Source organism: Falco biarmicus, chromosome 10, assembly GCF_023638135.1.
Source record: "Falco biarmicus isolate bFalBia1 chromosome 10, bFalBia1.pri, whole genome shotgun sequence".
Taxonomy (NCBI): domain Eukaryota; kingdom Metazoa; phylum Chordata; class Aves; order Falconiformes; family Falconidae; genus Falco; species Falco biarmicus.
Window position 1 is genome coordinate 24,531,530 of NC_079297.1, and position 16,204 is coordinate 24,547,733.

The 16,204-nt window shown below is 34.3% G+C and overlaps 1 long non-coding RNA gene across 1 annotated transcript; it reads right to left on the minus strand.

Moving 5' to 3' along the window:
• Positions 1-9,931: 9,931 nt before the first annotated feature.
• On the minus strand, positions 9,932-15,423 carry LOC130156324 (uncharacterized). The gene is made up of 4 exons (XR_008824378.1): positions 15,328-15,423; positions 13,634-13,701; positions 11,865-12,007; positions 9,932-10,258 (listed from the first exon to the last, which is right to left on the minus strand). It is a non-coding gene; the product is annotated as an uncharacterized LOC130156324 (long non-coding RNA).
• Between the last annotated feature and the right edge of the window lie 781 nt (positions 15,424-16,204).

Below are 16,204 nucleotides of genomic sequence, written 5' to 3' on the forward strand. Positions count from 1 at the left end.
CAATCTACATTTTAGTAGAAAATCTACATTTTAAGGCTATGCTGGAAAAATAAAACCTGATTTTATTCTTGCTAGGAAAGAGCCAGGTTTATAGCCAGTTTGTTAGGGAAATGATACTGTCAAAGCAAAAGAAAACAACTAATTGAGCATTTGATAGCTGTTTTGCTTTCCAGTGGATCCTTTACATTCATGGTGCTTGAAAGTCACAGTCTGTCAAATGGCTTCAAAACTACAGAAATAATTTTGTGAAACCCCAGAGTACGAACTAAATGTTTCATCTTTCCTTTCTCTCAAGGTCTTGTATTCAGATGATAGAACACAAGACTTTAAATTTAGGGATACAGGAGAAGTCATAACATAAAACTAAATAAAGGAAGACAGATTTTTAAACATCTGAAAAGTATAAGGTTATGAAATACTATTACTTTTTAATTACAATTATGTAAAGCTTAAGGAAAAGTGAGAATTAAAGTCATAGTTCTCTTTGACCTCATAGAAATCAGAATCAAGTAATTTGTTGAGGCTCCAAAGCTCTTAAAGTTGCCTTATTATACATGAAAAAAATTATGCTTTTATCACATGGAAATTGCATCTGATGGAAATTGAGATTGTCTCCTAACTGCTCCTGTTGCAAGCGAACACCAGAAACTAAAACAAAACTTTATTTGCATACTGTAATCGAAATACTGGACTTCAATATTACTTTTATTACCATTTGTTTAAAACAAAAAAAACAAAAAAAGATGGAAGAAGATTATTTATTTTTGCATACTATTTTAAAATGGTATTACACTATGAATAAAAGTGAGCATTTCTGATTTGTATCCAAGAATGTTAAAAACCATGCTGTTCGAAATAAATGCTGAAACAGTTAAAACTATATTATTGAAGAAACTCTCAGTTCCATTAAATTAATCTAAACTTGGAAGAATATTCTATTCTCCTTTATGTATGAGTTTTGAGTATTCAGGATCTTTGTTAGTGAAACAAAGCTTTAATACAATACTAGTATGTTGGAAATTAAACAGTATTGACTTTATTTTTTAGGAAAACAAGGAAGAGTCTGGTTTTATCAGGCAAATTGAAGGGACAAGGGACATAGAATCATAGAGTTGTTTAGGTTGAAAAAGACCTTTGAGATCATTGAGTCCAAGTATTAACCTAGCACTGTCATGTCCACCACTAAACCGTGTCTCCAAGTAAGTGCCGCATCTACTACACATTTTAGACACCTTCAGGGATGGTGACTCCACCACCTCCCTGGGCAGCCTGTGCCAGTGCTTGGTAGCCCTTTTGGTGTGGAATTTTTTCCTAATATCCAAGATAAATGTCCCCTGGCCAAACGTGAGGCCATTTCTTCTTTTCCTATCACTTCTTACCTGGGAGAAGCAGCTGACACCTTGCTATAATCTTGTTTTGCTTCAGAAATTTTCTGGGTTTTTTTTCTATTTCTAGTCAAAACACAGAATTGTCAAATATTCTTGTAGAAAATTGTCAGAATGTGTAATTTTGGAACAAACCAAATTACAATTATTTCTTGACCTTATTTTTTTTTTTTCCAGTAGTCTTTTATTAGCATTTTGACTTAATCATAGCATGGTCCAAAACATAATAACAGCTGGTGGTCAGGACATTCTCCTGACGGTGGGAATCTTGGATTTTTATCCTTGATTTCATATTTTCTCCAATGACTCTATAACACAAAATGTATATACAAACTTGGGAATACACAGTAAAGTCAAAGTTTATTTCCTTTCAGATTTGCTGTGAGGCACAACATGATGGACATCCGTGATCTTTGATCTTTATGAGTTGAAGCACTTCCAGGACCTGATGTCAGCACTGTAGCAGTGGTTTTCAGACTTGGAGATCTAAACTCTCATTTATGTCCTAGACAGGTAAGCCCGTTCTCCAGTTTTGCTCTGAATACCTAGATCATGTGCGTAAAGGATGAATTTAACAGGGCTGGGAGACAGAAAAGAGTAAAACGAATAGAAATTGATTCCAGTGGTAGGGTCGGGAAGCACCAGGGCAGGGCAGACTGTACCAAGCTCTTTTCTGATGAAAGAAGAAACTATTGTATTCAAGCCAAAACATATGGTAGGAGGAAGAAGAGGAGCTCCTTGCCAAGCCAAATACAAAGAGGCATGGCTCCTGAATTTAAGGAGCAGCAGTAGATGGGAGAAGAGCTAAAATTAGTTTTTCTCTGATGACTTAAGAAATATTTATGAGTGACAGATCTTTCTCAGAGAAAAGACAATCATTAGAATATCACACTATTGCTCAGTGGTTCTTGTGCATAATTTCTTTTTTTCCTGTTCTACCCACAGGCTTGATACTATGGCAGCATAAAAGGCATAGCTCAGGTTTCAAGTAAGTAATTTTTTGTTAATTTTCATGAATCTTTTGACAAGTAGCAGTGGTCTTCAAACTGCCCAAACCGGAGTTTTTTGAGATTCTTAAATATCTACAGTAAGTTCTAAAAACAATACCATCACATATGACTGAATTTGAAGATAAGAGATCATAATTTTATTTTAAGGAATTTGGCCATACAGCAGTGATACTATACTCTGAAATCTGCTTTCTATTACTTTTTATTGTGCTTGGCTTTTTAGCATCTGGATTTTGGTGAGATCTTTATGAATGCATAATTATTGTATTTTTAGACATATGGTGCGGTAACTTGATAATTAGATATTCTGAAATTAAGTTGCTCTCAAAGATTTTCATGAAATCTAATATACAGTATTTTTGTGGAAAGTATAGAAACAGAACATCCTTTATCTGAAATACCTTAATGATCCACACATTGTATTAAAAGTGTTATCATTCATGAATGATAACTTAACAGTAGCTCTTCATTTTCAGATCTAAATTAACATGTTAAAAAAGATGACCCATGGGAAATTTTGACTTATTCTTACTCTGCATACCATTGTCTGTTGTGATAACAATTGTGAAAGAATGTCAACTTTTGAGAAGATATCTGCAACCCCTTAATCTCATAAAGTTGACCTACCATTTTACTTGCTGATGCAGCACCATGGACCATAAAAATTATGTCCCTTTCAGTAAAGAACCAAATGCATTTTTAACTCATGGGGGAGAAGGTTGCTTTTCAGTTTACTATCATTCACTGGATAAACAGGATTGATTTTTTTGTTAAACTTTTGCATAAATTCTGAGCATCAATTTCAATCCCTCTCCCCCGTGCTCTGCTCTGTTACTCTCTATTTCTTTGGCTTTTCTTCCAAAAGAACTTTGGCAGTAAAATAAGTGTTTTCAGTAACTGAAATATAGAATACCATTTTCTGAGTTTAGTCCCTCTTTGGTTACCTCTGAGGAAGATCTGCCTGTTGGGGTTATGACAGGAGTCAGCAGACTTCTCCATGAGCAAGGAGGGAGCAGAAAGTTCAGCTCCTTGGGAAGACTGTTGCCTGCAATGTCCCTTCAGTGCTTACACTCTTTTTTAATTTCCAGACCTAATGAACGTGGCCATGATGGGGGTGTTCAGAGAGAGATGGCCCTCCAGTGATGCAGGCACAACACAGGAAGGGCAAATAGCTCTGAGAAGGAAGGGGGGTAAAGCTATTGTGTAATTAATGTGGAGCACAAGGCAAGACAAAAAAAAAAAAGTGTAAAAATGAAAAATTTAATGAAGTGTATGTATGTGGAGGAATTCCCGACTCCAAGACTGGCATATTAGAACAAGGCTATATGCACAATGAGGAATAAAAGCCACAAGACAGTGATTTTTAAATCTTAATTTTTAGTGTATTATGTGCTTTTTTAATTTGCCTGAAGTTTTGGTTTTGGATTTACTGCATTGAACATATGACTGAAATACGTGTGTACTATCTAATATGCTGCTTCTCTCAAAACAGTAATTTAAGATGAATCTCATTAGAAACCTCTTTCTGAACAGATAAACAAAGCGGTAATGTATTTTTAATGAGGTAAGGTGATTTCTTACTGTGCAAATGTGCCTAGACCTGTAAAAACACCATTTTCATTCTACCCAGTGAGGATAACGATGAGTGTTTATCGATGTATCATTGTCCTATTTGCTGGTGAGTGTGACCCAGTGAGCTACATATAAGAACTAGGGATTCCTCTTCCAATGAAAAGGTCAGTATTGCTGTTCTGAAATAGCATTGTTTCATTGTTTGAATTATTGTAATATCATTGTCATAAACTTCCACAATCTTGTTTGAATTGCAGCTTTCAGTTGAATTTGCCATGACTTTATTTTTTTAGCTTAGCCTTGCCTGTTGCTGCTGCTGATCACATTGAGAATGGCACCCGTCAGAATTGTGGGGGATTTTCTCAGGTTTCAGTGTGCTCTAAATAGTTTCTCATAGGTGGAACAAAATCAGACTCTTCCTTTCAAAAAAAAAAAAAAAATTACTCCCATGATAAAGAAGTTTCTTAAAAAAATATAAAATCATTCACTTAACAGGCTTTATTCCTCTTTAAAAAAAATAAAATAAAATATTTGTTTTTGAAGGAAGTATGGAAAGGATTGAAAAAGAGCAGGAAAGGTGTCCTCAAAGCACAACATGCCAGTATTTTTAGAAAACAAGCTCAGAAAGAAGGCTGAAATGCAGCTTCTGGGATACGGAAATTTCTCCACCACCGATTCACAAAAAAATGACAGAACATAAATTCCCCCAAAATGGAAGTAAATTGTATTCTTTACCAAAACCCATCTGAACCTTTTTGGTTCCACTTAACATAAAGCACTCTGGATACCTTGGGAAATTTCATTTATCTATATATAAAACACTTCACATCATATTTGAATAAGACAATGACCAAAAATGCATGATTTTGTGTATTTCTACATTATGCTGAGGTATTTTAATCTTTTTTCCCTTAGCATTATCTAAATTGGTTGCTGACATTTACATATTATTACTACAATGATTATTACTGTTTTGGGTTTGGCTTTTGTTTTCTTTTTATGGTTTAGTCATGGTAGCACACAGAAGTTCTAATCCAAATAAGAACTACCAAAAACTTATTTCATAATTTTTCTGTGGGGGCTTTATTGTATTTTACAATAAATACATTATATTAGTTTCTTAATGTCTTCCTAATTTTTAATTTATACTAGTCATGGGGATTATTACTTATACCTAAATCTAGCAAAGCCCTAAAATACAGTTATCTAATTTGATATAACACATTGGAAAAGTTCAAATTTATGTTGAATTTGTATTTTACATGTACAGGCATAATGTAAGCAGAAACTCTCAAGGAAGAGGCATTCTTTGATCAATAGACATTTAAATTAATATCTAAATGGTTAATGTATATTGCATGCAAAAAGACAGATCTGAGAGAATCTTGGAAACTATTTTACTTATAATTTAATTTGAAAACCTGTTTCCATAAAATAATGGTTAAATCTAAATTGGACTCCAAGAGGTTTTTAACACTGCTAAATTTGCAGGAGTATTTTGTGAATTATTGGCACTTAGTATTCTTCCGTTGAGACTTCCTGTGGAAACATACATATTTCTTTAAATATCTACGGCCAACTTGTTAGCTAATCAGTAAAAACAAATACTGATCTCAATGTGCAGATTCTAGACAAAGACAAGGGAACTCTTAGGAGCATTTGATTTCAATGAATGGACATTAGAGTTTTGAAGAAAATGAGCACTGCCATCTTTTGTTGGAGGAGACTAACTGCAACTTTCAATTGTCAATATTTGGATCAGTTCTGGTTTGTACACACTACCTTCTATCAATCAGGCTTGTTTAACACTAATAAAACAGACAGTCTTTTTTAAGAAAGAAAAAAGTACTTACATGTAAGTACTGCTGCTGTATCACAATTTATTTCTGAGAAGGGCTCAAGTCTAGAGTGGTCAGAAGCTCTTCGCTTTCTGTTGTGTAGCTCAGGGAGGAGAAGGTGAAATGAAGAATGGCAGGTAATGTACCTGAAAGTGTAGAAACTTTTACATTTTACATCTCTGGTTGTACTCACTGTGTATTATGGCAGCTTAACAACGACTGGTGCTTCATGATCAAAGGAGTTTGTAAGAAATAGCTTAGTGAAATTTCATAGTGCCTTTCAAACTGGGAGCTCTGTGGTTTTAAAATGGTTATTAATTTGTCATTTTCCTAAGTAGAAAGACATGCTGAATCCACACCTATCATTTTTGTATGCATAATTTGCTCATTTATATCTATTACTTCTTTTTTGAGATCTTTCTGACACTTCTGTGACCAGGCAAATCAGGACTCTTAAATCTGCATTTGGCTGTTAGTCCCGTGCTGAAGATGTATAGCAGATTACCTATGGGCAACCATAGTTCGATGCCAGTGCCTCAGTAGGAGTTAAAAAAAGGAAAAGAATAAAAGAGTTGTATGTTTACATAATGCAATAAATGGGCTTACAATACATTCACTGAACTCCTCCTGTTCTTCCTTCCCACAATACAGTAGATTCCCACCCAGAGGTTCAAGATGGTGGAAAGTGTTTATGGCAAAGGGAAAAGAGCGGAATGCCAGATGATGGAAGAACCTTCATTAATGTGACTGCTGGGCTTAAACCACCCTTTCTCCTGAATATTCCTACTTAGAAAAATTTGTCTAGAGCATGTAGGACTGCCACCAGCCATCACAGACTGCAGTAGGGAGCATGAAACCTGAATTCTCCTACACCATTCTGGCTGTAAAAAGTTCTTGATATTCCCCATTCAGATGCCACCCGAGTTTGAACACTGGGCATATCTGAAAGGGCAACCACTGTATTCTTGCTGTGTCCAAGCCCCAGATGATCTAAGCTCAACAGGCAGCTCTTCTTTTTCCCCTGGGAATATCCAAGTACTATAAATATGTCACTTTGCAACCAAAATTATTTTCTAAACCATTATTGCTACTTTTATAAAAATGTCTTTTCCTTTGGTGTCTTTAAATTTAGTTTACAGTGCTTGACCAGACATTGGGGAATTTGATTTATCTAGTTATTCAGTTTTCAAACGGTCCATTTACTTTAAAAAGGAATTAATCAAAACATTGTTTTACTTTATTTGTATTTTACATGTGCAGGAAATTAACTGACTTGTATAAGACAAGTAACAAACACTATTAGATCTTAGTCTTTTTATCTGTCAAGAGCCCAAATTTAGTAATATTCCAGTAGCTTGTATGAAGGAGCTTTGCAAAGTGCATGAATTGCCACACAGCTCATCTTGTAAAAAAATCAAATGGGAAAAAAGTCCACTCACAATTAAGAAAAGACATAACCCTGTCCTTCCAGTTATCAGGACCTTTGTATTTTAGTGTCATCCATAGCTTTTGTGCCTTCCACAACTCCGAAGCTAAACAGATCACTACCATTGATGGCTTCAGCAAATCTCTACGTAGACTAATTATGATCTCATCCATATATTTAGATATATAGGGCATGACTAGCGTGAGTCTGAAATTAGGAACCTCCTGTTATTCATCTACAGAATGACCTACAGACCTCTGCCTTGTCCCGAAGACTATCCTAAAATCTGACATATAATATTTAGACAAAATAGATTCTCATAACCCTTAGAATTACATCATTCTCACTTCTTTCAAAATCCAAAATCCAATTTGTAAAATACTCTCTCGTCTATAATCCATTTTGATAAGAAATAATTAGACTCTAAATGTATTAATATATATTTTAAATATTAATATGTTCAATCAATTGGCTTATTATGCAATTTTTAGTCTTAGTTTTCCCAATAGGCTCTGGTAATGACGGTTTCAGTCTCAAAAAATGAACTGCAAAACTTGCTCATTTGGCTCTATGAGTAAAAACTATTTGCTCAAAGAGCAAAATGTTAATGAGCACACCCCTATTTATCTCTGTGTCTTTGTTGACACAACTTGTTAACAAGGTTTCACATGAAAATTATTGAACATTTTTATTCTATGTCCTTAGCTTACTTGGATGTGTTAGCACTGAATTTTGAAAGACATAAATGCCACTTAAGTCTTTATGCAACCTTAGCGGTTTGGTCATGCTAATACTTTTATGAATATTAGCATAATCACACATTAACAGAATGCCAAAAGACCCTAATTATTTGTTTACTACAGGTATAATACATTTACTGGAGCTATAGTTTAATACACTCATTCTGTCCAAGGAATTTTTGCATAAAATAGGGTGGTGGTGGTGGTGATGTGGTGATGGTTTTTAACCTAAGAATATAAACACATTTGAGTGATTGCTATAGCAAAGAAGTGTTTCTGCCCCTGTCAAAGCTACAGTCACTTGTAAACTGACTAAAAAAAAAAAAAAGCAAGATTGTGCACAGAAATGACTCCTAGCTGCCTTTACAGATCAGGAAGAGTCACTTTTCTCTTTTGTAAAAGAAAAGTTAAAGGAAAAAAAAGTATGCATGGTAAAAGCAAGGGCTCCTCAAAGGTAATGCACTCAGCTGGGGTAAAATGAGAACCTTGATGCTCTTTCTGGATAAGAAGAGATCTCTGACTTCTGCCAAATGAAGGACAACAGGCACTGCCCTATTTGCATTGCTGGCTCTCAGGTCAGTCCTTAATGCAACAAAATTTACATTACAATTTCCACCTTTAGTGTATTAAAGTTTGCATAGTAAATTCCTAAACTAAGGCTGTGATTTGGGGGATATTTTTTCCCCCTCTTTTTTAAATAATAAGCAAGCATGATTTTTAAAAACAGATTATGATGATCTGCTTATGGGCAATGCAAAGAATTCATCATAATAACAAGAAATACATAAGCAATACAAATTCACATTCAACAATCATACATATTTTTCTTTCCAAAATTGGGATTTTCAAACTATTCCCCCATATATGGCAGTAAGGCAGCCACCCGCTGCTGGAAGTGAAATTACTAGATTTGAGAAGTCAAGCATATCCTAGAGTGCTTCCAGTTCATTCATGATCTTGTACTTACTGAGTTTTGCTTCCCAAGTAATTAGGTGGTATCTACTTACATGCAGTAGACTAACCTCTGTCTCATGCATTCATGCCTCATTTCCTCATTTAATGCTCTTTTCAGTCTTGTTATTTATTTTCTTTAATATTACACTTCCAGCTCTATAGTCAGATGAGTCACACTCATTGCCATCCACAACAGCACTCTCCAAGGCCTGTGAAACAATCAAGTAATTTATAAAAGCTTTTCTACTGAAGTTATATACAGTCAGAGAAGTTAACCTTTATTTTAGTGGCACTTGAATTAGGATGAAGTTCCATTCAGAAAAGATTATTCATAACAAAACACAGAAGAACATAATGCATTTTATATTATTTAAAAAACAAACAAAGAAAACCCCAAACAAAACAACAACACCACAACATCCCAGCATAGTGGTGTGGGACAGTGGCTTACAGTCACAGATTTTTTTTTTTTATTATTCAGAAATATAAAAAATAAAAGTAGACTGAAAAATTCAGAGCACTTTCCTTCTACGCCATAGAACAGGGGAGATCAAGTTCTGAGAAATTCTTACATTAAATACAGACTGATTTCCTCACAACAGAAAACTAGTTTCTCATTTCAAAATCTTATTTCCTCCAAGTTGTATACTTTTCCCTGTTTAGCTGTCATAATCTGCCTACGATCATTGCATTTTACAATTAGAATTTGTGACAAATAAGTAATTGTTACTTTCCTGAAGATGACATTGACAGACAGACAATAAATACCTATGAAATAAAAGAGAGGTAATCCCTTCTAACATATAGAAAAAAAATCTTTCTAGCCAAGAACAAACATAACCAGAACCCAGACACAGAAGAAGCTGCTTACCTGTAACAGAGGGGAACTCATACTTTTTCCATGAAAGAAACTACCATTGTTTCAATTACATCTAGAAACTTGACCTGCGAAAGTATGGTACATGTCTTTCCGTCATTTTAACCACAAGTTTCAGTTGATCAAGAACATACCGAATGAGGAGACGGAAGAACTGTTATCATTACTCTCTGACCTTTTCTTAATGTAGCTCGCCCCATTGACCGCCACTGGAATTCATGTTGGTACATCCATACACGTATACTGCTTATCTGTATTTATGTTGCCCAAACTGTTCTGTAAAATTTAAGCAAGCTTCAAGATGCTGGTCTCCTGTGACAGTTTATAAAAATCACCTGCTGAAGACATTTAGTCAAATCTTCAGCGAAATACAAGTCAGGACAGAGCATGGCCAATTTCAGTGTGACGGTGCCATTTCTTCAGGCCTCATGGCCAGCCGATTTTATTTCTCCAAGTCTGTAAAGCATAAAAGAGTTGTCCTGTTTACATTCATTGATGTGAGTAGGGCACAAATACTTAACAGCATTCCCAGATTAAGAAAGAAATATCTTAGCTAGTTAGGAAAAGAAAAAATATTTAAATATACGTGCATACAGAATACAGTCTAATGTTGTGTAGCTCATGAATTCTATTAACTTGGGTTCAAGATGACAAATACAACCTTGAACAGACAAATATTGCTAAAATGGAGAGAATATTAGATTTGTGTGGTTTTGGTTTTTTTCCTAATTAATTTACTTTTATATGGTAGAGGAGCTGAAATTAAGTCTCGAGCCTCCTACACTTCTAATCTGAAGTTTAGAACATACATACTTTTTACCAGAGCTAAAAGATGACTAGCCAGCCAAAACAAAACCACCAACAGAATTACAAACCAGCGTTTGTCACTTTGAAGAGTATTCCATTCCCATTTAAGAAGTATTTATTTCCCTCTAAAATTAAACAAGTTGACTTGATACACTCAAATACCATGTTTTTACTAGTTAAAAAAACCCCACCAACAAACACATCAAAACATTGAAAGTATAATTTTAATAGCATTGTAATGCTATTAAAAATCAGAGCACAAAATGTCATACTTGCAGAAGATGCTGAAGAGGAAGACATACTTTATACCACCTTAAAAATCTGCTTTTTTCTTCTTATAAATTGTGCCGCGACATTTCTATAATAAAGTTAATTAAAATAATTTTTCATACCTGCATACTTCTGGAAACCATGGCATGTAACAGGTCTATGTAAATGTCACATACAATTTTCAACCTTGCTGTATAGAAAATGTCATATTTCTGTAATATTCTATAAAAAACATAATCGGCTTTGGCTGTAGACTGACACTGTTAGCAGAGTCCTTTACAACAATAAAGTACACTCTGTAATTTTCCCTACAGCTGAAAACTCTTTCAAATGAACATGAGTCAGGCAGTACTTTTGGGAATACTGTTGCAAAGTTGTAAATGCTGCTTACCATTCCCATGAATACTGCCTTTTGGAAGAAGTACATCAAGTGTCAGACATGATATGAACTCTTTTGTTGGAGTACCTGTTAGCAAGACATACAGCAATGTCTCTGAAAATTCCACTACGCTAACTTTGAAGAGGAACAACTGTTTAGGTTGACAAACAAAACAAGGGCTGCAGAAAACAAGTACATGGGATTGATTATGTCTTGCTGAATGACTTAAATATGTGTTTAGATTCAAAGCTCTTTAGCTCTTTTTGATTCAGAATAATTTTATATTGAATATCGGTTATTCAAAATCTAACACCAGACTGTTTATTGGAACAAGTGGTAACAATAAATAACTTGATTTTCAGCACTCTGATGATGGTTCTGAGACCTCTTTTTAGATTAAAGACACGTGCTCAGCTCTCACCTTCTAGGATCCTGCCCTACTATAGTTGTGTCCTCCGTTCTATATGTCAGCCTATATGTCTATATGATTACCTTAGTAATTAAACTCTTATCAGAAGCAGGAGAGAGCACACAGTGGCACAAATAGAATTAAATAAGCCTGAATTCAACATGAATCATTTACTGTTTTCTGCAAATATTACTAACCTTTCAGGAGAAGCTTTCATCTTATTGCTGATATCATTACTGTTTATCTCAGTTCGGGCTTCATAAAGGTGTGTCTTCTTAGAGTAGATGCTGTCTCAGATTTCTGATGATTTTGCTAATTTTTGTCAATATTTAATTTATTCCTTAAAAAAAGAAAATAGTAGTCCAATAGTTTTTTAAAAATTGTCATGTTTCAAATACAAATTCAGAGTATTTCACTGTGACAAGATTAATATTTCATAGAAATAAACATTGTGAAGATACATGCAATTATCAAAGGATGGGTGAATATATAGTGTTGATTTAGTGTAACAAGTATTCCAAGTAATTGTTTTTTAAGGACTTGATACAAAGCTGGGATTTCCAAAGTCGTCTATGTTAAAATTTTCAAAATCTCTTGTCCTGTATGTCCTTATGCCCTACATAATACTAGTCTGTGTTTAATGAACGATACATGAAGGGCTGTTAGGAAGTTGTGCTGTAGGGAAAGGCTTTATTCTGGGTCACGAACAGTCCTGAATTGTAGGCTCATTAATTTGATTAAAAGCATGGCTTGTTATAGCCCCACTGGTTATGCGGTTTTTAAATAATATACAGTTTGTTTGAGATCTCATTAATTGAAGTTATTATGTATTTTATTTATTTCTATGACTTTTTGATCTAAACTGTTGTATTATTATGCTGTTTACATCATCAGATTTGCCAGTGCCATCCATGTACAACACCTGCATGTTTACAACATAATCTTTCTAATTTTACTGTGTATTTAGTAGAGTTTTCAGCTTTTTGGTATGGTTTGGAATTACTAATTGCTTGAAAGATTAATACGTTATATAGCTTCAGCCTGTCTCTGCACCCATTTTGAAAGATAATTATATAACCCAAAGGTACTAATAATGAAGCTTATGACAGAATTTAAACAATGCTTTGAAAGAAACTTTCTCTTTTTTTTTTTTTTTTAATAAAGTAAATTCCAATAGGATATAGTTAAAAAAACAACATACTGAAAAATCAGTTCTAGAACTCCTCTCAGGCACATACTTCTTTCCCTGGTGGACACAGTTATCAAAGTCACAGTGATAAGATCATTCTTTCTATGAATTGCTCAGTATTACATACCACAAGGTAGTCAGCAATAAATCAAATATTATATTGAATCATCTGAATAGATGCTAAGTCAGTAGGTAGCAAATAGACAATAACAGTTAAAAAATAATAAAAAAAAAAAATAAAAAAGCAACAACCAACTGAAAAACAACACTGAAAGAAATTCTACAGCAAAAAGAAAAACATAACACTGCAAAGCTGACTCCGTTAAAAGCTTTGGTTCATATTATCCTCAGATGAACTATCAATGCCATTTTTAGTATGAATACGTGATGATTCAAGTCATATACAATCTAGTGTCTCTAGTGAGTGCACAAAGTTGATCTGTATCAGAAAAGATGCAGGAAACATCCTGGAATCTGACTTTATGTGGAGAGAACAGTAATGAAAAATTTCCTTCAAGACCTAACGTTTTTTATTTGTGGGAGCCCTTGCTGACAGGCTTATGTTTGACATGACACATCTGGAAAACTTATAATTGTCTGGCTCTCGTGTAATGTGCTCTGATTCTGCACAGAACTGATTCATAGCTCAATTGTAGTTCACTGGGAATATAACATTTACTAATGAGGAGGTGTGAATGATGCACAAATTCTTAGAACTGGGGTGGGCTCTAGTCCTTTTTATCAGAATTGCACATACTCTTTCATAGACAGACACACCTTTTTTCAGAGATGGCAAAGGCTGTTTCAAAGCTTGCCCCTTTTTCCAGGCACGGTGAAGATATATCCTGAAGGTCAAACAGAAAAAAACAAATTATTGAGTTTTTCACTATGAAACTTTCAAACAAATTCTGAAAAATTACACAGACAAAACTTGTAGTAGTATTGAATAACAATATATCAAACTTACTTCAGTGGATTCATCTAAAATATGCCAGATGGGACTTAACCAAAGGAAATCTAGTTTTCTGGAAAATTACTTTTATGCCAGCTAAGAAGCTACCAGAAGTGTTTTCACCAGGGTTTCTTGAGAAACATGATAAACATCTTTTTTTAAAACCTTGGCCATACATCCCCTATCTAGGTACTGAGGTCCTAAGAAATAACACCACATAGAAGAGGGAGTTAATGCATCTTTCTGTGATTGTGGCATTTCAGGCTTCAGTAAACATGCACATTCTTCTACCTATTCAGCACTCAACTTTCTTCGTGTAAGTGCTATCAAAAAATGTATAAGAAATCTGGCACATGCCCTATTAAGGCAAAAATCTTACTGAGGTGCACCTGAAAAAGTAAATACAGTCATAGAGTGATAGAACCATCTAAATCATAGAGCTGAATATCATTTGGAATGTAAGATGGCATACACATCAACTAGTATAATTCAACACGGTGCTATTACTCCTCTATCTTGTCTCACAACATGCTGTTCAGCCTTCATCCGAATTAACTTGTGCCTTTCTTTGACACTGTCATGGTCCTTTCATCTAGTTTCTCTGTATTTTAACAAGATACAATCTTGTCTTTAAATGAGGATAAGCTAAGTAGAAAAGTTTGAAAGATTCATACTCATGGATCTCAGCTGAGAAGCATGCAAAGTCATGCACAAGATTGACTAAGTCATTAGTATTTGAAAATGTCAGTGGTTTAGAAGTGGTTAATTAAGTATTTCAATATAAACTATAAAATAATTTTACTTTCAGGATTTCTTTTAAAAGAAAACACCACCAAAAATTAAAAAAAAAAAACACTCATGAAAGAAAAATGTTTATCTTTTTTTCCCCATTTAATACACATTATAATCTTTCTCTAATACACATGCTAATTAAGTGGATAATCTTTCCATTATTTAGTGCTTTTATTTTAAACAGGTCTTGTCTATGAAATTATGAATTACAATTCCATGGACTGTGGAATGGTTCCAGTGGTAGGTCCATCACTTGTATAGTCATTGTGATTTTACATCTGTAAAGCATTACGAGTTATGTAAATACACTCCTTACTATTAACTGATCAGAGTTTACAAATAGTTCTAGATTTGTTCCAGAGGGCTCTGCTGGTATATGCACCCAGTTGTTTCATATCAGGTGTTTTGGTTTTGAATCTGTTTTTCCACTAGGTAGAATTTAATGATTTTTTTTCCTCCTCTGACTGTTACTACACTCATAGGGAATCATATGGTCAACTTCTTTACCCAAACAAATCTAGAGATTTATCTGCTCACCCCTACTTGCGGTTGGACTAGATGACAGCTGAAGGTCCCTTTCAACTGGAACTATTCTATTTAAATAACTTAGGGACTTGTAGGAAATAACTGACAAGTCCTTATCTAGAAAGATGGCTGTTTCAGCCAGTTTCACTGACACTACAACTGCACTGTTGAAAAAAGAAGTTTTCCTTACGTCAAGTCTTACCTTATAGTAATACGTGAAGTTCCCAGCTCTAAGTACAACATCCTCTTTGCATTCATCTTAATCACCGAAGACTTCACAAGCAGAAAAACGTAAATCACCAGAGTGAACATACTGGATTTTCTGGAAGAACAAACCCAAAGTGAATGAAGAGTCTAAGTTTGCTTTACAGGATATCTAATAGAATAATATTCCTTTAAAATCCTAGTCCAGTTATTGTAATTGTGCATTTCACCCATCACTCAAATAGACACAGGATTTACCCCAGAAAAGAAAAAAAAACAAATTTCACAGTTCTATAGGAAGTAACAGGAAAATGAACAGCTTATTGAAGAATTAGTAATTTCAAAACAAATATCTAGAATACAGCAATTCTGTAGCCAAAAGCTAGTGTAGTGAGTTAGTGAACCATAAATAATCACATTTCACTGTCTCTGTGGCTGTCCTATTTCCTAACAGAGGCTTAAAACTTTTTTTTTTTTAAAGCAAAACTTCAAGGTATCTGTTTGGGGAAAAAAAAACAAACCCAAACTTTAAGTCAACTTATTTTTTAGCAAAGTTAGCACATGAGGAGAAAAACCTTTCCTCACTTGCTGCACAAAAAATGGACCATCCAAGCAAAAAACATCCCATGAGAAAAATCTCACAAATGAAAAGAACTCTGGAAGACACTTAGCTATTTTTGAGATGAAATATTTTGTTGAGTTGGAGATGACAACTTACTCAGGTGGAAAGACTTAAAAAAGGAAAACTGGCTGGGACCAAAGAACCACAACTCAGTATTATTGGTTTATTTTTTTAGAATGAGCTTATTTGCGGCAGGCTGTTTGTGCTTAGCCAGTTTCATCCTTCTGAGCAAATCGCTATACAAAATACATCT